This window comes from Puma concolor, chromosome B2 (assembly GCF_028749965.1).
Source record: "Puma concolor isolate L17-30 chromosome B2, mPumCon1.1.hap2, whole genome shotgun sequence".
Classification (NCBI taxonomy): domain Eukaryota; kingdom Metazoa; phylum Chordata; class Mammalia; order Carnivora; family Felidae; genus Puma; species Puma concolor.
Window position 1 is genome coordinate 83364684 of NC_141671.1, and position 21974 is coordinate 83386657.

At 37.7% G+C, this 21974-nt stretch overlaps 1 long non-coding RNA gene across 1 annotated transcript in view; it reads left to right on the forward strand.

Annotated features, from left to right (window-relative positions):
- Window positions 1-17019, forward strand: part of LOC147581085 (uncharacterized) — a 591397-nt gene extending 574378 nt beyond the window's left edge. The window contains exons 5-6 of the long non-coding RNA XR_015250834.1: window positions 16260-16300; window positions 16766-17019. This is a non-coding gene — a long non-coding RNA (uncharacterized LOC147581085). The remainder of the gene's footprint in view (window positions 1-16259; window positions 16301-16765) is intronic.
- Window positions 17020-21974: the final 4955 nt, after the last annotated feature.

Genomic DNA, 21974 nt, shown 5'->3' on the forward strand with positions numbered 1-21974 from the left:
CTCAACGAGTATCAAGTAATCTGTCTCTAAGGCAGTGTCAGGCTACGTGAACAAGGTGGGAGGGTCTGGTGGCTCAGTATTCTGAGTTGTACACAGCCTAAGGAGGAGGCTCTTCTCACAACAGCTACCATTGAAGCGTGATTGGAAATGACAGGCAGCGAAATTCAGAGGACCTGAATTACATGGTCTGATCTGATTTGACTAAGCCCCTATTCCGTATACTCAGCAAGGATATGCATACTTCAGGGAAGAAATGCCTGGCTAATTAATGATAACTCACTCAACATGCATTTCCAATGACATTACTTTTGTTGAACCCTCGCTATAGCGCGATGCTTCTTCCTGATCTCCTGTGATTAATAATAGCTATCAGAAATAAAACTTCAAACTTTATATATTCACGTAATGAAGTCCTTCAATGAGTTTGATTCCATTTTTTTAATTGTATAGAGTAAGTTAGGTGACGTACCCAAGAGCACACACAGCCGTTAAATGCCGGAGGTAAAATTAGAGACCAAACCAACCGCTCTGCAATAGTGCCTCTCTTCTGAAATGCCACTTGCTCTTTTCTCCACCATATTTAAAATTGTGCTGAAGTTTCTACATAGTAGGCAAAAAAAAAAAAAAAGACAAGCTCTCTATATGTTCCTTGAAAAGTACCCCTCCTCGCTCAGTGTGCTTAAAAGTTGTCGAAACCAGATGAGTGCAAGAATGAGCCCTGCTCTCGAATTTCCCCTTCCTCCCACAATAAGAGGTTTTTTTTTTTTTTGTTTGTTTCTTTTTTTTTTCTTTCTTTTTTTTTTTCCGACTCTGAAAACTGGAAAAGTGAGTTTGGTTAAATAGTGATTCCATTCTTGGGGGAGGGTGGTGAACAAGAATGAAAGGCAGATGCTTCAGTGCCTTAGGCAATGTCGTTACTGTAGTGATGCTGTCATTGTGGTTTCCATCAAAAACCTGAGGTTTTTGACTCCTAGTGCTCAAGAGCTTGATGTCACAGAAAATATACTGACATGTGAGAAGAGCCGTCTTTCCTTTCCCTTGCCTGCTTCTTACCCCCCTCCCCTTTTTGACAGTAAATTTGGGGAGGCTTGTGGTATATTGAAGACGTTGCTGCAGAGCTCTGGTTGCTGATAGAGAACCTTTGGCTTGTGGGCTCATTGCAGACTGTGTGAGCACAGCCTTTAGAGACCCGGGCCAACTGTAATCAAAAGGCCGTCTGAATGAGTTCCACTGATGCTTCCAACCACTTCTTGGACCAGTTGTAGAATGGCCTAGACTTGGGGAGAATAAGGGAATTCAATAGCCCATGAGTGGTTGTATTGAGTTTACAACTTTCAGAAAGATAACCTGAGAGAAGAAGAAGAAGCAATAGAAAGTGATCTTTATTCCTATAGGTAGACAGTGAATAGGTCACTGGTTCAGGCAAGGCAGTAATTCTGGACAGAACTTACTCAATGTGTGATTTATCATTGTCAGAAATAAAAAATTGCCTTTGCATTTATCATTCTACCTCCTTATTCTATTACATCGGAAATTCACAACCTTTTTTTAATACTTCCCACTCCTGCTTTATAAAAACTGTAGTGGCTAAGCAATTTTCTCTATGCTAACCCCCAGTAAGTTGAGAATATACATGGCAGTTGGGATAGAAAAACACACAATTCCATAATGCTAGCAACATCTGCATATCTCAGCATCTTTGTGATGACATTGAGCTACCAAAGGACCTGTCTTTGTTCACCCAGCTGTTGATTTCTTGCCAGAAGGACATTCCACCACATTAATCCCACTGATGACCTGTCTGTGTAGATGGATTTTTAATCCATTGATTTAAAAAAAACAAAACAAAAACCAAAAACGACCAAGTAGCTCTATTGATAGCCATTATATAACTCCATATTTCCTAGTTCTTAGCAACATAGTTCACATTCTTTAAGATCAACTAAAACTAGAAAACAATTCTAATATTGTTTAGTATATTTTCCAATATATCTAGGTTCCTAATAATAATTCTATAAATTAAGAAAACTCATATATGTGTTAACAACTTTCAAGATCCAAACATATGAATTCAACAATAAAAGTGTTTGAGTTTAACAAAGTGTTCATGATAAGTATTTAGATCCATGAAACGCTCAGATTAACTGCTGAAACAAGCTTATGCCTTATCAAATAAGATTACAATTTAGCAGTACACTGTAACTGTCAGACATTATGAAACGTTCACTCCTAACTATGTCTGTTTGATGGATATTGCCTATGTCCAGTGTATGACTCTACATTACTAGACAGAAGAAACCCACATACCCAAAGCCAAAATCTATAACGTGACTTTGACTTCTCTTAGTGAAAAGCTTTGAAGAATAAATAATAGTAATAGAAAATGCATTCTGAGTCTATGTTGTAAGTGTGAACAACAAAGAGACTATTTTGAATGCAATCACATTTCCTTTCAGTTGTGGTAAAGAGTGTCACAGCTGGGCTGAAGTCTTGTTAGCTCTTGTGTCATACAGAAATAATGTTTCTATCAGAACATGTCTCATTTTTAAAAATATGTGTGTTAACTGTAAATGTTGGCAGACTCCTATCTTAAATTGAGCAACAAACTAGTTTTCACAACTAAAGAATTATAGGATTCTTTAGAAGCAAAATTTATTTACTTTAGTTTCTAGATCAGGTAAAATAAAGTTCCCATGAGTTCTTTTAATGGTTTGGGCTGTTTGTTTAGTTAATATTCCTATTTTTCAATTAACTGAGAAAAACAAATACTTTGACACATATCTGGCTCAAATTGATGATGGATGACCTAATAGGTGAGAAGTAAAGTATGTGACAAAAGGTGGGAAATAAGTTATTTATTCTGCCACTAGCTCCATATGTAGCTATTAGAAATTCATTAGATTAAACTTTGATATAAAGACCAAAAATGAGAGTTATGAACTGATTTCTACTTTAAATGTTGGAAGAAGGTATATAAGGAGAAGAAAACCTGGACTTGTTAATTATTTACGAAGTACCATGAGACGTTCTGTAAGCCAAAGTCATGAGTATGATTTCTCTCTTAATAAATAAAGTATCATGTGATTGATCTATATGTTGTCATCAAACATAGACATACATGTTGGTGACAAACCAAATGCAAGCACATATCTCAATGAGTCACCATTAGCCCTCTTGCCAAACCTAAATTTTTTGTTGTATTAATTTTGTGTGAAACTGATCATTAAGTTTGGTTTTCCTTCTAGTTCTGGGTTGGTTTCCTTGATTTATTTTTTTTAAATGTTTATTTATTTTGAGAGAGAGAAAGAGAATCCCAAGCAGGCTCTCCACTGTCAGCATAGGGCCTGCTGGGAGTCTCAATCCCACAAACTGTGAGATCATGACCTAAGGTGAAACCAAGTTGCCCAACCATCTGAGCCACTCAGGCGCCCCTGGTGTTGTTTTCTTTTTTAGTTGTGACTAACAGCATGCCTATTTGAGTTTTTATAAAGGATATTCTTTTCTACTCAAAATAATAAAAATTTTCAAAATACTTTTGAAACTAAAATAACTTTTTAAACTCCATATTTTGTGCTGTGTGGGCTGGTAATCAAGAATTCCCGGAGGACACAGGTATAGTTTTCTTCTACTGTTTCTGAGTTATCAGCAGAGAACAGCTTGGGAGTTATTTTCCTCAGCCCTTTTTCTAAGTTGAAAAAGATTTTATAGAGTGTTTAACTAGACCATGATCAGTTGATCCTGAATATAGTAGCTGTAGTGCCTTTCATTGCTTCTTCAAAATTCCTTTGCTTGGCTCTGTTGACCACAAAGCTGAGAATGTAACCCCCCTCTCTATTCCAGTAATGAGCAGGTGATGATGGCACATTGTGTTACCATGGCAATTGTTCACCATCTAGTTCATAAGGCTGTTTTCCCCTTCCTTTCTTTTTTCCCTCTTTCCTTCTTCTTCTTGTCTCTCTCATTCCTTCTCCCTTTTTCTCTCTCTCCCTTTCTTTCTTTTCTTTCTTTCTTTCTTTTTCTTTTCTTTTCTTTTCTTTTCTTTTCTTTTCTTTTCTTTTCTTTTCTTTTCTTTTCTTTTCTTTCTTTTCTTGCCTTCCTGCCTTCCTGCCTTCCTGCCTTCCTTTTTCACGTTTTCTTCTCTTTTTTGGAAAATAACAAATTGTGAGAAATACAGATTTGGGTGCTCAAAGACCTAATTTCAATAGAAAGCCCAACGATTTATTATAATTTCTCTTAAAATTATATTCTAATGTTTTGAGCTGTTAACTCTATGTCTTCTTTACCATATAAAATACCTGGTTACTTTATTTAGAAACATAAACTATGAGTTGATATTATGGAACTCGCCTTTTTTTCTTAGCTAAAAATATTTGATAGATTACTCTGAAATAAAAATGCTACCTGAGTGAAAAAGCTGAGGGTGCTGAGTTTTCATCTGACAATGAAGGTACTTAAAGAAGGTATTTAACTTTACATTTGCTTATCTGTATAAGTAGGGATAATACAGATGCCTAATGATTATAAAAAAGCTTTGATGGCTCACATGAAAGAAGATAGCTACATGCTTTAGAATTAAATACTTAAAATGGATATAATTCCATTACTCTTCATTATTTCTTTGTGAAGTAAATGTGTTTCAGGAAGTATGAGGCTGTCTTGCAGACAAATATAATAAAGCATAGAGTTGTTAATAGACTTGGGAAATTAATAAGAAGCCCAAACATAAACCCAGGTTTGCTGAGTTTTAATTCCTTTCATTAACTTCTTTCCACAATTTCTGATATTCCTTATTTTGTGCTTCATAAAGGAGAATAATAAGAATACATTTTTGCAAAAGTAAGGTGTGTTTATTGCACTGTTAGGTCAAAATCCTCTCATCATATCTGTCTACTTCTGTTTCAGAAATGCTTATGTAACTTATGAAAAATTCAAATCTCTTTGATCCTTGGTTTCCCCATCTGAGCACTTTTATGACTTACGAATAACACAGAGCTTTTATGTTATAATAATATCTACATCATAAGACATTTTATGAGTATTAGATTAAATAAGGTAATAGATGTAAAAATGCATTTCCAACTCCAAAGAGTTTTATAAATTGAAGACCTTATTTATGAAGGTACTCTGTGGCCAGAGTATAGGGGGCTTTAAACATTAGGTTTACAAGTGTTGACTTACTTTTTGGGCAGTGGGGAACCTTTAAAGTTTTTAGAAAAGGCAGTATAAAGTCCAAGGAGAGCTTGAGGAACATGGATATAGCAGTAGCCTTTGTGATGAATCAAGAGATGAAAAGACCAAATGAGGAGCGTGGGGTGGGGTGGTTAGAAGACTAGTTCAAGTGAGAGGTAAATAAGAGTCGAACCAGCATAATGACAAGAATAAGAATAAGAATAAGAATAAGAAGAATAAGAATAAAAAATATGTACAGATAGAATCTATGGAATCAGCTAAAGAATGAAGAGGTGGGTTAAGAAAGAATAACATGGTGTTAAGGGTTGAATCTCAGCTATAGGAGACAAAAATTAAGGAATTTAGGAGATGGGGCTGGGTATTTGTAAAAGATGGAATACCAATTTCAGTGTATGTTGACTTTGAGGACTTGTCAGAGCATCACGTTGGGTGCTAAGAAGCGTTAATGAAATCAGGAAAGCAGTCAGAGGATAAAGTGGTCACAAAGTAAGGAGTCATTTGCAAAGAAGTAATAATAAGAGCCCTGAGAATAAAGAACTTTGATGAGAAAGATACTATAGGTTCAGAGGGCTATATAGTCTCGTAATAAAAGACGGTGAGAAACTGAGGCTCCAGAAAGAGGGTAGAAGGCAGGGTAAGAAAAATTAAAAAAAAAAAAAACGAAAACAAAAACAAAAAACAAACAAAAAAAAACCACTAAAAGAATATGGCAACATGGATGCCAGTGAATGGGAGAAGTTGAAATTTTCATAAAAATATGCTGTCCTATACTTTAAAATATTTTATTAGAGACCACTAAGGAAGGGACTGTGAATAATTAGGAATGGAAATTTTGAGAAGATACTTGGCAAGGCTTAGGCGGGTTGGAATTGTGTTTGTCATCTTCAGTGTATCACCCTCACCCGGTAGAGACCTCATATTTATGAACAATTTAATAAATATTTCTGTGAATGAATGAAAGATGAAAACCAGATTTTGAGAGCTTAATAAGGGAACTGGTAACAGAGAATTTAAAAAATTAGAAAATATAGACTGTTTTTCTAAGATAATTGCAATGGTGCAAAAGGTTGTATCATGGGCACAGGTTACTACTGATAGTCAATATTTATTTGTAGCTTACTCCTTCTTAGCAATCTTTCTTAGGGAGGCATTATTTTTATCTCCATTCTAAAGTGGAGGAAACTGAGGCATCAAGAGATTAATGTTAAGCTGAAGGTCACAAAGCTGGTCGTGGAAGAAGCTAGGCTACATCTGATTATATCACTTCTCTACTTAAAATTCTTTGATAGCTTACATGTTGAATCATTAGCATCTGCCACAGTGTGTGGCACACTTAAGTATATATTGCCTTTCTACTGATGGAGAGACCAAAACACAGAAATCAAGTCATTTGCCCAAGATCACACACATTAGTGGTGGAGACAGTTTAAATCCAGGCACTCTGATCCAGATCCCCTGATCCTATTCATTGTATAACACCATCTCAAATGACTATATTTGACATGAGTCCTAGACATGAGACATCGAGCCTAGATGGGGTATTAACAAAAATCAGAATAAAAGCTGATAAATTGGGAGAGAATGGAACAAAGAATAAAAGCATTTCATTATGAATAGTAAGTCTAGTAGGGATTGACAGAGGGAGAGCAGTGGTAGATTATCCACGTTCTTGGAGGAACAGTGGTTCTGAGTGATGCTGAGATCTGGGGTGGGTTGTACTAGTGGGTGAGTGAAGATAAGTGGAAATGGAGATCACTAACATTGATTATTTGAAGACTTATGGGACTAAGGCTAAGAGGGCAAGTGAGAAGAACTTCGTGAAACAAATCTAGGCGAACGAGACATCTTTTCCAGGCATGGTGTCTCAGAATTATGATATGTACATTACGTATCAATGATAGAGTATGCTCCTCTTGGAATTTATCTATGGATGTTAATCCTATGTTTACTTCTTCCAATTCTACAGCTGTGAGTTGAAAGAATTTCTAGATGGGAATTCATAGCATTTTCTTTTTAAAAAATCTACAAAACTTGGTCCCCAAACTTGCATGTGGTCAATATTCAGTATATGTATGCATAATGGGGATTGTGCCTAGAGCGAAGGCTCCCCTCTATGCTGAGAAAAACATTACATCACGTACCCTCCTTTCATTCATCCTTTCTTAAGGGATGTTGAGGAATGATTTTCTTAAGGGAAGTCATTTGAAGGACATATTTTCAGTTGAGCTGGAATGGATTTGGTTTGGAATTTTAACTGTCAAGGTTGAAGATCTCATGGGTAACAGAAGACACCATATGTTCTGGTACTCTATTCAAAATAGGACTCCCCTCGAGCTTATTATCATGCAACAGCACTACTTCAAGGCCTAAGCTAGAAAAAAGAGAAGTCCTTTCTATTGCTCTGAAGTTTCTTTCAATGTTTCCTTGATGAAACAACCCCGTTTAACCTATAATTATGGCCATTGGAATTTGAACTGTGGTAAGAAAAGTAGTAAGGATTAGTAGTAGCTGAAACTGAAAAGACATAGCCTCATTCTAAGGAGGGAACTGCATTTGAGATTCATTGTTCTCACAGGCTGGACGTTTCCCCTTTCAAATACACACATCTGCACACATGTACCTACATAACCTTTCCTCGATAAAATTTCTCCTTAAAAATTGACATTTTTCAAAGGCAGACTGCACATCAGGATACATATAGGACCCACTGAGAGATAAAACATAACTCCTCTCTAACAGGGGACATTTCTTTAGGTTCTGATTCATTACTGGTTCAGTAAGTTAGGGAAAGAGACAATAAAAGGCAGAAAAAAAAATGAGCCATATTTTCACATAACAGTCAACTTCCATAGACGTTTGTGTCCTTCCTCAGGGATTTTTTTTTTCCTCTTTGAAACTTTTGCAGATACAGTTTTTTAACTGTGCTGTATTAGCCTCAGTGATAACCCAGTGAGGGTCAGTCTACAACTGCCTCTTGGATTACAAGAGAACAGAAGTTAGAGTTGTACTAATAGCATGCAGGGAGTTCAGTGCTTTCGGCTTTGAAGCCTATCTGTCAATTTTTCTTAAAATACACACGTACATACACTGCCTTCGGTCCTTTCGCTGCCTGATTAATGTGGCTCTGTTCCTCTAAGGCTAACACATGCTGCACTTGCCTTGTTTCTAGCAGCACAGCCCCTCTGGTGTTGCCCGAATTATACCTGGTTCTTTCCGACAAATTATTGTGATGATTAAGAAAGTTTGATAATATATCATTTTTTAGATTCCAGACCTCCTGTCAGATAATAGAGTCAGAAGTGTAGGGCTGCTGCAGTTATTCCATATCAATGCTCTGAGTTCAAATAAAGTGTCAGGATGACTAAGTACAAGGGATTTGTGGAATGCTTTAATGTTGCCTCATTTCAAATCACTTCATAAGCAGCCTGGTAATGAGCTCAATAAATTCTGTTGGAGGAGGAAAAAAAAAAAAGCCCTGTATTCACTACAGAAAAAGTAGGTTGCTATTTTATAATTAGGCCTCTGGGCTGGTGGGAAGGAGTCTTATTTCCTGTTTGAAATCCACTTTGTTAGCTCTGTGATGTGGAGATGGCTAAATGAGTATGAAATATTATAATTAAGGACATCACAAGCTGTTTATCTTATCAGCAGTGTTTTTCCTTAAAGGCTGCCTCATTGACCACTTGTGTATTATAACCACTTTTTTTCTGTGCTTTGCCAGTTGTAATCAACAGAGGTTTATCTGGCACTAAGGGGCAAAAAAGGAGATATGAACAGCAGCCCAGCAACCAGAAGTTACGTGAGGGACCTAAATTGCTTTATTTCGCTCTGATCGGGCATTCTTTTCATTAACTGCAATAAGCTGTTTGTTTATGAAATAAACAAGTTTATGAGAACTTGGCTAAACCTGGTGACAGTGTGCTGCCCAGGGCCAGACTGTGAGGTGCTATCTTGGGCATCCCGCTAAGCAGCATGTTTTTGTTTTGAAGCTAACACAGAAAGCCAATCCCACTTTGGAAAATGAGAACTGGTTTATTATTGATTGGGTGGAAAGCAAGTGGCCACATCTGTAATCTCCACTGTGATTTGAAAGGCTCTATATTAGGATAATCTTTTGACCTGCCAACTTTCTTGTTTTCATTCAATAGTGGGAGGGTGAGTCCTGGTCCCCTATAATAGACTGAAATGACAATTCTCACCAGGTTCTGCTGCAAAGGTCTGGACAGTAGTTATTTGCCTGATAAGCCATTTGGCTGAGCTGAAAGATCAATTCATATATTCACAACACCTTGCCCTAGTGTTGATTTCTGAAAGGTCCCATTCTCAAAAAACATAGTAAAAGTCTAAGGTGTTCCTAAGGATAGACTCAGTATACCTGGACATTCAGCATTGGTTGGCCCTTGATGAAATGATGGACAAGGTTTTGGGTGACAAGTTTTCCTTCTGAATTTCATCCGCAAACCTGCCTTGACCCTAAAATCTGAAAGTCCCTTCCATATTCATGTTGTCTCTACAAATTCTCCATCAAAATCCTTTAAAGAAAGTATATAACAAAGAAGTTTACAAAGAAATGGCAACTTAGTCACATTAGAAGTATTAAGACTGTCTGATACGGTTTTATGTGATGCCCAAGGCCACTGCTTATCATTATGCTCTTTGTGAACTGCCCCCAAACATCAAGCCAAGGGGTGAATGGAGAATGAAATATGGTATCACTCAATTTACCCATCCCCGCATCTTGGATAGGTTTGGATTATCTTGGAGGAATGGGTGACTTTCTATAATTCATGGCCCACAGAGGGTACCTGTGGCTAATGTGTCCAAAACTGCCTCATATATTGGACAGGGGCCCCATATTATTTCTCCCAAAGAAAAAAAGAAATGAATGTGTCATTATAGCCTTTTTGTTGTCATAGACATTATTTGAATACTAGGGGTCCTGAAATAACCTCATGTAGACAGAAGCTGGCTTTTCCTATACACACAATTATTAAACAAACATTTGCATTGATTGTATCAAATGCCAACATTGAACTGCAGCCATGATCTAGAATGGGGGTTGACATTTTTGTAAAGTGTCAGACATTAAACGTTTTAGGATTTGTAGGCCACAAGGTGCCTATCATGACTGCAACTCTGCTGTCATAGCAGCAAAGCAACCATAGACAAACGTAAATGAATGAGTATGGCTTTGTTCCAATAAAACTTTATTTATGGATGCTGAAGTTTAAATGTCATATAATTGTCATATGTCACCATTTAAAAATGTAAAAACCATTCTTAGGTTGAGGGCCATACAAAAATAGAATGTGTGGGCTGGATTTGGCCTGGGGCCAGTAGTTAGATGATCTCTATATCCCTATTGCAGAATAGATTTCAAGTAGGAATCTTCCTAACCTGGGGGCTGGGCTGGGGTGGGGGCAGGCTCCCTCTGCATGAACATTTTAACCCCATTGACACACTGCTAGACACTGTTGGATGGTCAGAAAAGAGCATGACAAAAAGATGGCATTTCTAAAAGCCTTAATCTTGTAAATTTTAAACGCATTGAGTTGTTTTTAGCTAATAAAGCACATCAAATACCATTGAAAGGCAAGAGGGGGTAACCACGAATTGAGATCTACTCATTCGGAAGTCATACTAAGTGCAACACAACTGCTGAGTTTTGTTTGGTATCAGCAGAATCCTTTCACTCGTTTATTCACTAATTGGTTCGGCTATTCAGTGCCTACTGTGTGGAGGGTCCATGAGGATCCTTAAAATGGGGGAAGGTGCCAATCATGGGGGGTGTGGATGAAATCTTGAAAATTCCCAGAAGGAAAGCATTCCAGAGTCAGAGTGGAGCAGCTGGAGAAGGTTGGCCAACGGCCGCCAGCAGATGACCTGGCTTCTGGGTTTGCCCTGTGAGCAAGTATGGCATGCACCTTAGGAGAGGAAGAGGCGGAGCCCTGAGTGACAGCAGAATGTAAACAGCAACTCAAAGCCACCCACCAACGCATAGCTTTCAAGGGTGCACATGGGGCTTTCAGCCACAGAAACAGATCTCAGCAGCTTCATCTTCTAGGAAGAAGGACAGTTATGCTTTGCATGCATATTTGGCGATGAGCATAGACTCAAATCTTATCATGCTCCTCCTGAGATTTTTATATTTTTAACAAATACCTCTTTCCATCTGTAGTTGATTCATTGCTTTTTCCGCTATGCTTGATGTATTCATTATTTCTAGGACAGCTACTCTGAAGTAACACCCTATCAACACCCCCGCACCATCATTACCACCACCTCATACACAGATAGAATTCCTTGAAAGAGAAATCATAATTGCATCTTGGTTTTTCAATGGCAACATTAATTGAACTGAAAAAGATAAGAATTAATGTGGCTTATTACAGTCATCCGGAATTCTGGCACTCCCAGCTGAAATGAAATGCTTCTGGAAGTAAAAAAAAAAAAAAAAAAAAAAATGATTCTGGCTCCAAAGTGCCAAAACATCTGGATGAAACCTGAAACATGAAAAATGAAGTCAGTTTCCCGATATTCTGTCTTCTAAGTGACAAGCATGTTATATTTACTGATTTAGCTGCCTTAAAACTTACATGAAAAGCTATCTAGAATTAAGGTAGTGACATAAATGTATTAACTCTAACATTGGTGGAGGTCTTCATATTTCCAAGATTTTTCACATGCCGTGTTTTACTAAAATTTCATAACTATGCAGCATAGTATTAACATCAATTCCATTGTATAGGTGTGGTGGCTGAGGGTGAAGGTGTGAGGGGACCTGCTCCAGTTCAGGTGGCAGTAAGTCTAGACAGGGACTGAGATTTCAGTGCATCTAAATCAGACATGCTTCTGGTTGTACAAAATTGCACTAAGCTCCCTACGTGAGTGTGGTTAGAGAAACTAAGCAGTATAAGTCAGAGTCTTTGATGGGGTGCTGTTATTTGCAGAGCCTTTTGTTGAGAACCTCACCTCAGTAGCCCACGATGTCTCTGTTACCCTTGCCCCCAAAATGTGAAAAACTGGACCAATATTTTGTACTTGCTGCTTTATGCTTCTCTTTCCCAAGAGCTTAAATGACGTGCATGTGGTTTAAAGTTTCTGAATATCAAAATGTTTAGCAAAGCCAATGTCTTCTATCATATTAGGCAGACCTACCCTTTGCATTTGATGTAATAATTTATCATTATGGGCAGATGTATAATTATTATCATCCCTAATGAGACAAAGATGCAAATTTCATGTTTGATGTTAATCTGCCAAATAATTTAACGTTAGTTCAGTTTAAAAAATGGCATGGATCATACATCTGCTTAGTGGTCTGTGAGGGAAACCAAAGTGAATCTGATTGCAGCCCTGGCAGGATGGGCTACCCTATAGCCTCATGGAAGAATGTTTATTTTTGAAAAAGGGAAAACGTGTTCATGAGAATGTGGTGATGCTTAACTGCTTTCCAAACTTAGAATAAATATTTACATAGAGAAAAGTCTCCAAACATTAAGGCAACTGTTTCATAAGCCAGAGAAATATTGCAGAGAGAGAAGGGGACAGAGGAGCCAAAGCGGGTTCTCCACTGACAAGCTGAAAGCAGTGAGCCCAGTGTGGGACTCAAACTCACAAACTGTGAGATCGTGACCTGAGCTCAAGTTGGACACTCAACCGACTGAGCCACCCAGGTGCCTCTATGCACCTTCTTGTATCTCTGCTGATACATGTTAATATCATGCAGGCTCTCTTCTGTCCCCTTTACAGGCTTAGACAAAGAAGATAAAAATCTTAATTAAAACAAAAGTGTCAAATCATATCCAGGAAAGATGCAATGTAGGTTCCCCCCACCCCCAATCTTCTGTTCCATTCCCACATCCTGAATTCCACTTTCTCCACTGAGAAGCCCAAAGACTCGTGGCTGGTAAAGATATGAAATTAGATGACCTACATTCCTGTGAAAGTGGAGATATTTTCTGAAGCAAGTTGAGGTTTTGTGTGTTAAGTCATCAATTCACTCAACAAACATCTATTAGACATAGTAGCTGTGCTAAGAGCAGGTGAGTCTATCCACCCCACGTACCACCCCTAAACTAAACAAGCAAATTGCAGCCCGGATGGCCATGTTAAACAATGGAGATATGTTAAACAACTAAGATAGAGTATGATGAGAGATGTGCTCGGCATTATTAAACAATATGGGAGGCAAATCTAACCCAGACAAAGGAGAGTAGGGAGAAGGAGGGAAAGGCATATACTATTAATGAGGACCTTCTAACTGCTTGTTTCCCGTCACTCTGGGGCTCAAGTGCTGTTTCTCTTCTGCCCTGCCTTCTGCTGTCTGTGGTGCCCTCTGGTCCTACGAGCAGAGCAGCAAAGCCCCTGAACTGTCACTGCCCAAGTCGGTAGAAGGAGCTGTCACTTTGGCCGTGTCTCCTATACTAGTGCTTTTACTTCAGGGACAGACAGAAGCCACCATCTCTGGTCTAGCAACTCACTGATACTGATCCAGCACAGGCCTGGGCACTGAATAAAGACTGCTGAATTAAACCAATTGCTGTTCCTGAGTTCCTATCATTCTATTCCATGCTTAAACCTGGCTGCAACATTGACCTTGAATGAGGACTCCCACCCCTGCTCACACTGTGGTCTGTTGCCCATGCCACCATCAGAGAAGCTGCGTGTTGGTACTTCTCCTCAAGGAAAACTGCCCTCCAACTTTTCCAGTTAGCTGTTTTCTCTTTGGAATCTAACGGGGTCTCGCCAGTGGGATCTCCCCCTCCTTGTAGTCAGGAGAAAAACCAAGCAAGGAAAGCCTCCCTTCTGATTGTGAAGCATTGTCTTTGTACACAATTTGTGTGGTTTGATGCTCCCTTTCCAAAAATGAATTCATTCTCAACACTGTGTCTTAGTCTTTCCTACAAATAAAACTAACAGCTTTGTGACCTAGTCTTCCACATCTGCATAGACACATGGGAATCTTCCAGAGAACACACTTTAGAATCAAGGTGTAAGGGGGGGGGGGGGGGCGGACGGAGAAGAAAAAGAAAAAGTGCAGGACCATGGGGTACAAAACATTGACATGGGGAACAGAGGGTCATCCCTACCTAACTTAACCCTCACACACCTAACATTCCAGCTTCCCTGACTCAGCTTCCAGACAACTCTTTGCCCAAAGGGAATGGATACTCAGGGGAATGTCTGGAGGACACCCAAAGGCTGTGGGTCTTTTTGCGTCTTGGGTCACTGTAAAAACTGATGTGAGGCTGCCCTTAACCATATGAACAACAACAAAAAAAGGGCACATGAGATCTGGCAAACTGTGCACCGTTCAGGGTGATAAGAAAGAACAAGTATGGCTGGATATGGGGATTTTTCCTCAGGAGGTTTAACTTTTTTGCTAGTGTGACATTTAGAAAATACCAATATTTATGAATAATTTTTAATTTGGTGCTGAAAGATGGCTTGTAATTAAATATCAATGATTGCCTTTTAATAGAATATTTATTGATATATTTTTGTTCCCAATGGTTTCTGTTTCCAAATATCTAGAACCCCTGGCTTGGGTGACTCCTCTCATTTTAGAACTTATCCCTTTTAGGTTCCTCTGGAACACACAGCTTAGATGCACGATAGGTATTTGTCAAATTATATTGAATAAAATTTGGAATGATATCTGTTAACAGCTGAAACCCTTGGACATTTAAGGAACAGATCATAGTATCTCAGGGATATTTTAGCTGCCAAGTAGGAACATCCAGCTTGCACACAGTTGCTGTCTTTTTATTATTTCTCATTTTGTTGCTTTCTGTATGTTGTTGGCTACCTTATTAGTACCTCCTATTGGGAAATATTTTTCTTTAGCATAGTATCTTAATAACCATCGAGGTGGCTTACTCAGGGTTTCCTAATGCTCATCATGACCAGGAATTGTAATGTGGTAAATATCATGTGGGCAAAGTGACTGCATTTAAAAAAATCTATCACTAGCTGAATTTCTTTTACCTGTTATTTAGACACATGGATGATATATATAGTCCGTCTCCATTGAGAAATATGATTTCTGATAGATGGGAAAATCTTTTCTTATGGATTATAACTTGGTATAAGAAAATAAGACCCTTTAAAGAAATCCATACCTAAATTTGGAAGGCAGAGTTTCAAAATATTAAGACCATCAGTCAGTTTTCAGTAGTTCCTTGATGATGAAGTTCATTAGCCTGGATATATGGGTGAACGTCATCATAACGAAATTAATATTGTCTAAAACAATTATTGTTTCTTAGCAGCTTCTCTTTCAATTTGTTCACCTAAGTGAATATCTCACTGTTAAGGAAGCAAATCCACAGTTTCCATCTGTTTGGGCAGTGTGCAGCATTACAGACTATATATTTTAGATTCTCTATTTTTGATTCTTTATTTACAATATGATTTTTATTTATGCAACCCTTATTTGAAAAATGTATAGTTATATTTATTTATATTATCACCTTCATCTCACCCTTTGCACCCTTAAAAGCCTCAAAGCAGTTACAGCAATGCATACAATGTTATGTGATTCATACTTCATCACTTGGCAAAGCCATTAAGAATCTGCCAAATTAATTCAATGCTGATGAATTTTGGACAGATAGTAAATGCTTTTTATATTTGGGAACTTCTGCCATTCATAATTTTGAGCTTTTAGGTCACTATGCCATTTTTTCCCACTAAGATAAGAAATCATAGTGGCAGGTAAGAGTTTGCAAATGGCTGATTATAGTCACTTCCTGATGATACTTGGGGGAGTCATTGCTGATTATCTTCTGCAAATCTTGCTTTCAAATTCTGTTGACATTCAAACAGAATAGGCTATAAAGTCATTTGTGGTTATTACTCAATACCTTTTGTCTAATTTCCCTTCCCCATGTAGCCTATCACCCAGCAGGAGATCTTTTATGCCAAAACACTTAATTACTTCCCCCAAATCAGTGAAGGTTAAAAACAAAACAAAAGAAAAACAAAACCAACAGAAGAAAACAAATATAGCATATTTATAGCCTTTCACCCTGATTCATGATTTGTTTTTATCTGTTTGACTTTAGGCTACTTGCAGAACAGAAAGGAAGCTGCAGCTGTTTTGAAGGTACAGCAAAAATTTCAGATATTACCTCCTGTTCTGTTCTTAAGGCCCCACCATATTGGGGAGGGGGTGGTTCATAAGACCATGATTTGGGGAAGAGAGATACTGTGCTTATCACATGTGCTACACAACCTTGATGTGTCTGAAAGGTGCTTCTGTGTATGTGTGTGTATGTAAGGATATAGATTAAAAGAGAGCAAGCATTTTTGTCTGTCTGTATGCGTGCATTATATGTAAATGTATATGCATATGTGAAAATAAATAGAATATAAATAAATAAAATAATTCAATTAAATCTGTGCCCTCTGTGTACAAATGATGAAGACCTACATCCTATATTCCTATCCGCTATTGGAAGCTTGGTTTTTGTAGGTCTAAAGCAGATAAAGCCTACGGGATAAATGTAAATCTTTATTCTCCAATATCAGAATATTTTTCCTCAAATGGATTCTGTTTTTTTCCTTGCAGCTGTGGAGCTTTTCTGGATAAAGTTCAGGGACAACCTCATGACTAAAAGGTAAGACTTTTATTTTTAAATGAATATTGCACCACCAGGCCCACCCATTAACAAAACCAAACTGTTTTGTGTTTCTCTTCTTTGCGATATACATCAGGAATTCATATGAATATTTCTATGAAAGGGGGAAGTTCCCCCCTTCTTTGTCAAGGCTTTTGCTTATAGAATACATTGTTGGTTTGGATGCTGTTATTGCTGCGGACCTCCCCGCCCCCTGTTTTTAGAAACACCATGCAACCCTCAGAAGGCAATACTTTAAGTGTGTTTCTACTTCACCTGTTAGAAGATCTAATGTATTTCATCATTAGACTCCTGTGGAAATATACAATGAAAGTAGGGGATCTGGTTAGTGCTGGAGGCAAAGTACTACTAACTCATCCCAAAAGATTGCTTTTTGATTAAGGGGCTCTTGCTGTAAGGTGCTCAGTCTTTCTTGCAGCTGATATGAACTGCTATTCTTGGCTATATAACCTAAGTTGAACATTTGATTTTTTTTTTAAAGAAACAGCAATTATATTAAGGGGTCCTCATGTGAGATATAATTCCTTGAAAATTTCAAATAGAATTCAATAAGCAGACTCAATATCATACCATAGAGTTAGGCAGAAATTTGTAGAGAGAGAGGGTGGTGGGGAAAGATAGGGGTAATTCTGCCCAAAATATTTCATGGGTGAATGGGACCGTGTCAAATTCAATTCAGACTAGAAATCTTTCCTGCTGTAGGAAAATGAAGGGTAGTCAAATGAATAGCTGAGCTTAGAAAAACAGATAACTTTTTTCTTCCCTTTCACATAACCTGAAGAGTTAAAGGTTTTTTATTATTTTTTTTTTTTTTAGGAGGAGAAGGAAGTAAAAGGGAGTAGGGGTAAACCCAGGGCAACTATATAATTTATTGTCCAAACTGGGACACTTTTAGAGCTAAAGGTACTCTATTAATAATTACACTGGATAAAAGGTTGAAATCGGGACTCTTGCAGGCAAACAGAGATGTTTGGTGACTCCTGGGAAGTACAATTAATAGGGCTTTATGTCCCTGGTCTTGTAGCCTTGCTGTGACCATGAGCTCACAGTAGAAACATTATTTCTATTGATGGCTTTTTTCCCCTAAGGTTTCTGATCATAAACTGTCTGTGGTGTAGGCAATCTCAATTACACTTTGTGGAGGGTAGGTTTTCTGTTCTTGACATTCTGTTATTAGATTAACAAGCATGTTATTGTTTCTTTTGTATATGGGCTTCTCCTATTTGGTACAATTGGAATGTGAAAAAAAGAAAAAGGATTTGATAGCATAGTTAAAGAAGAACATCAAAGCCCGCTGTTTGAATTATCTTGAACTGTTAGATATCTTTTGTTCTTCAGACCCCATCTATCTATGAATCCTGTCTCTTGTATTCCTCTAATAATGCTGTTTTCTCCTTTTCCCCGAGAGAGGAAGAAAGCAGAATGAAATCTGTTGTGATTGTTTTATAAAAATCCTAGATTTCCCTCTCATAGTAGGGCTTTTTAAAGATGAAATGCATGATGAGTACATAACCTTGGCTTAACATGACAGCCTTTGATGCTTCTCAGACAAAGTTTGAAACTGAAGGGATCAATTTTAAGCAAGAGCAATTATGTACTAACATTCCGAAAATGTACTTTGTTTCGTTCCATTCATCAGCTATCAGCTCTAAGAGCTTTGGATGGCAGCTTTCGCCTTGCATTTGTTAAAAATAAGATTGCCATGTAAATGACAAGAAAGTTTACTTGAGGAAAGGAAACTAGAAGTCAAACCAAGTTTGCTGATTTTAAAATACTGTATAGTCAGATTTCTTGCAGGCATTTTAGACATATTGTGTTTGTCACAGAACAAGCAGACCAGCCAATAAACCAAAGCAATTAGTCATGTCCACCAATTATTAAGAGCTCGTAAAATGCCAGACCTCTCGCTAAGGGTTTTATATACATTACCTCATTTAATCCTTATAGAAATCCTATTATAGGTATGATTTCTATGTACGAGATGGAAAAGAAAAGCAAAACTCAAAGAGGGTAATTACTGGACCAAACTGACAGAGCTGAAAAGCAAGTCAAGGACTTTCAGACTCTGAGGTTGCATGAAACTAGTATAACTATTTACTGTTTATAAGTGACAGGATTTAGATAAAATTATCAAAAGGCCAAAGTATGCCTTTGGTAATTAATTGTCTACTTGTATTATTGAATACTGAATGTATATTTTCAACACCAGCATTTTACTACTTAAAAAAAAAAAAAAAAAACCTCATTATGGAAGCAAAAGCTAACAGGAGTATCAGTGTGCCCCTTCGTATTTCACTTTCCTATCCTCCTTCCAAACTTGCTCGAACTTCTTTCTCGCCTTCCTTACGCATCATGTCTCCCTGAGGAAAAAAGAATGATCTCCCAAGACTAGGTGTAGCAGCTCTTAGCACATCTCGGTTCATTCTCTGCTCTGGCATGACAATTCACTATTCATCTTTCCAGTCATCTTTTTCCATAACGATCCTGAGAACCCCTCCTCCTTCAGAGGCCATCAGTTTGGTAACTCCCATCAATAAGTGAGTGTTGAATTAAATTTACTAAACTGAATCACATCTCTCCAGACCCCAGTCTAGCAGCAGACTTCACCATGTCCTATATTTCTTGTCTGTTCTGCCCGGGAGAAAACTGGTTATCAGAAAGAAAAGAAAATGTTTGATAAATTCCTACATCCTGTTACAGAAGATAATAAAAATGTATTGATGGCCCTTGGGGCAATGGAGTTTACAAATGGTGACTTTAGTGTGGATTGCAAAAAGGTGCCTCCTGTGGTCAGGCTAATTGCAAAATGGAGCTTCCTCAGGCAGGAGGAGGCCCTGGTGTGTTTTGACCCCTCCCTTCGCCCCACAGAAGGCTCAGTACTGAGTTACAGGTGCCTTGGTGAGTGCTCTGGGGGTTGGGGGGGAGGGGTGGCTTTGAAGACATTTTTATCTTTTACATATTAAGTAAGAAGACTACAGAAGTAAACATTTTCATAGGAGACCAAAGAATGTTAATTAGTGAAGCTACCTTTCACATTACTTATATTTTGGAGAAAGATAATGAATCAAATTAGTTATAGCATTGCTAATGAGCATTAGCAATATAGTTTGGCATCAGACAGACCTGTATTCGAATCCTGTCTGTGACACTATTTGCTATGTGACTTGAATATGTTACTTAACTTCTCTGGTCTCATTTTACTCACTGGGAAATGAGATAATAAAGTTCAACCCCGAGTGTTGGAGGGCAGGGTTAAATACACGAAGGTAAGCTTCTGGTATGAACAATGCATTCAGTTTTTGTTTGTTGATGTAGGATCTCAATATGCCCTGCTTTTGATTTTTAAAGATGTGCTTATGTTCTTAGCATATCAATTAGTGCTATTAAAATAAATGAATAAATGAAAAAAGGAGTAGTGTATATAATAAGATGGCCAAAAAGAGTGCTAAATTGTAGTTTCAAAGTGGTAGCCTATGTCACTTCCTGATTTGTATTAATTTTTTTTATCTCATACAAACTGAAGAATATGAGCACTAATATTTCTTTATGATGAATGTGGTTCATTGCCCTTCATCATGCTGAAGTAGAGATATTTAGGTAAAAACTGAATTTCACGTGTCAGAGTTGAATCTAGCCTGTCAGTAATACTTACTCAATAAAAAGAACACTTTTAATAAATAACTTTAATGGACATCACCTTTTAAAATGCAAAGTTATTGGAATGCTTTTTATTTGTCCAATCTGTTTTTTATTTGTACAAGCTAAATTCTATCCATTTGTGACGAGCACTTTATTTGGTTTCTGTCACATCTTTACTTATGGAGCTTTACTTATGGAGCTAATGACACAACTGAATTACGCATGGACTTAAGTGATAGGAAATATTTCTAAAATACTGCCCTTATGAATCTGCTAATAAGTTGATGCCTGTTTTTCATTAATGACCTGAAAAACAAGTGAAGCTTGTGGCATTTCAGGCAAAACTGTGTTGATTACAGTGCTTCTTCTCTGTTATGCAGAAAAGAGGTTTTTCCAGTTATCGCGCATCTTGATTAAAATATGTGCAGATCCATTTTGAGGCATACAAAATATCGTTAGAAATATCTGCCGGGTATTCTTTTGAAACTAAGAGATGGAATAATAATATAGTGAGATTATTTAAGGCAGATTATGAAGAATGTGTTCTATAAATGGCGAAATTCCCAGCTCTACTCCTCACTTAAACTAGCAATGCAATTTTTTTAAATTAGATACTGGGGATACATTTTATGGTTTTGTCCTGTATGCTCGTTAACATCATTGTTTGCTTACTGCACGGTGATTCTAATATCATTTTATAAATACCATAGTATCGTTTCGCATTTGACATGAGAGAAAATGGGGTTGGGTTTTTAATATCCATGTCATTTCTCACCTTCTACACATACATTTTCCTACCTTTGTGGTTCCGATATAACTGGTGTGTGAATCTAGGAATAAAAGACAATGTCGGGTGTGCGGCGACAGAATTAGACTTGCCTGGATGACTGGCCTGGGGATGCAGCGCGGCTCTCTGGAGCTTGGCTTGCCACTCAGGGAAGCTCCATCATGGGATTATAGTGTTTTTTCAAGCTGTCTGATGAGAGACTTTTAACTCACAACATCTAGGTATTGCAATGCCTTCTTTCCGTCACGGTTGCTAGAAACACACAGCCTTTTGTCAGGCTACAGAATGTTTTAATTCCCAATGCAAATCTGGGTGACATGTTTGTTACGCTAGCGGATATACCTGACAGATCCTATTCTGAGTTTCCCAGGAAAAAACACACGGCAGCACGTTTGTGGGATATCAGTCCTTTTATGTGAGCATAGCATGCCTTTTAGTAATTGAAGAAACCATGTCAGACCGGAGCTGATTTGATATAAAAATAACTTGCAAGCTGTGTTTGTATATAATTCCTAGGGTAAGATCATTTTAACAGATCTGATTGTTAGTTTTAAGAACGGTTTTATGGTTTGCACGAAGCAGTAAATAATAGTAAGGGCAAATAAAAATAAAGCTTTCATCACACCTTTGTTAACCTTTAGAAATACATTCATTGAGTTTTTGAGTTACTTACACATATGTATGCAGAATGTGTAAAGAATTATGGTGCGTGC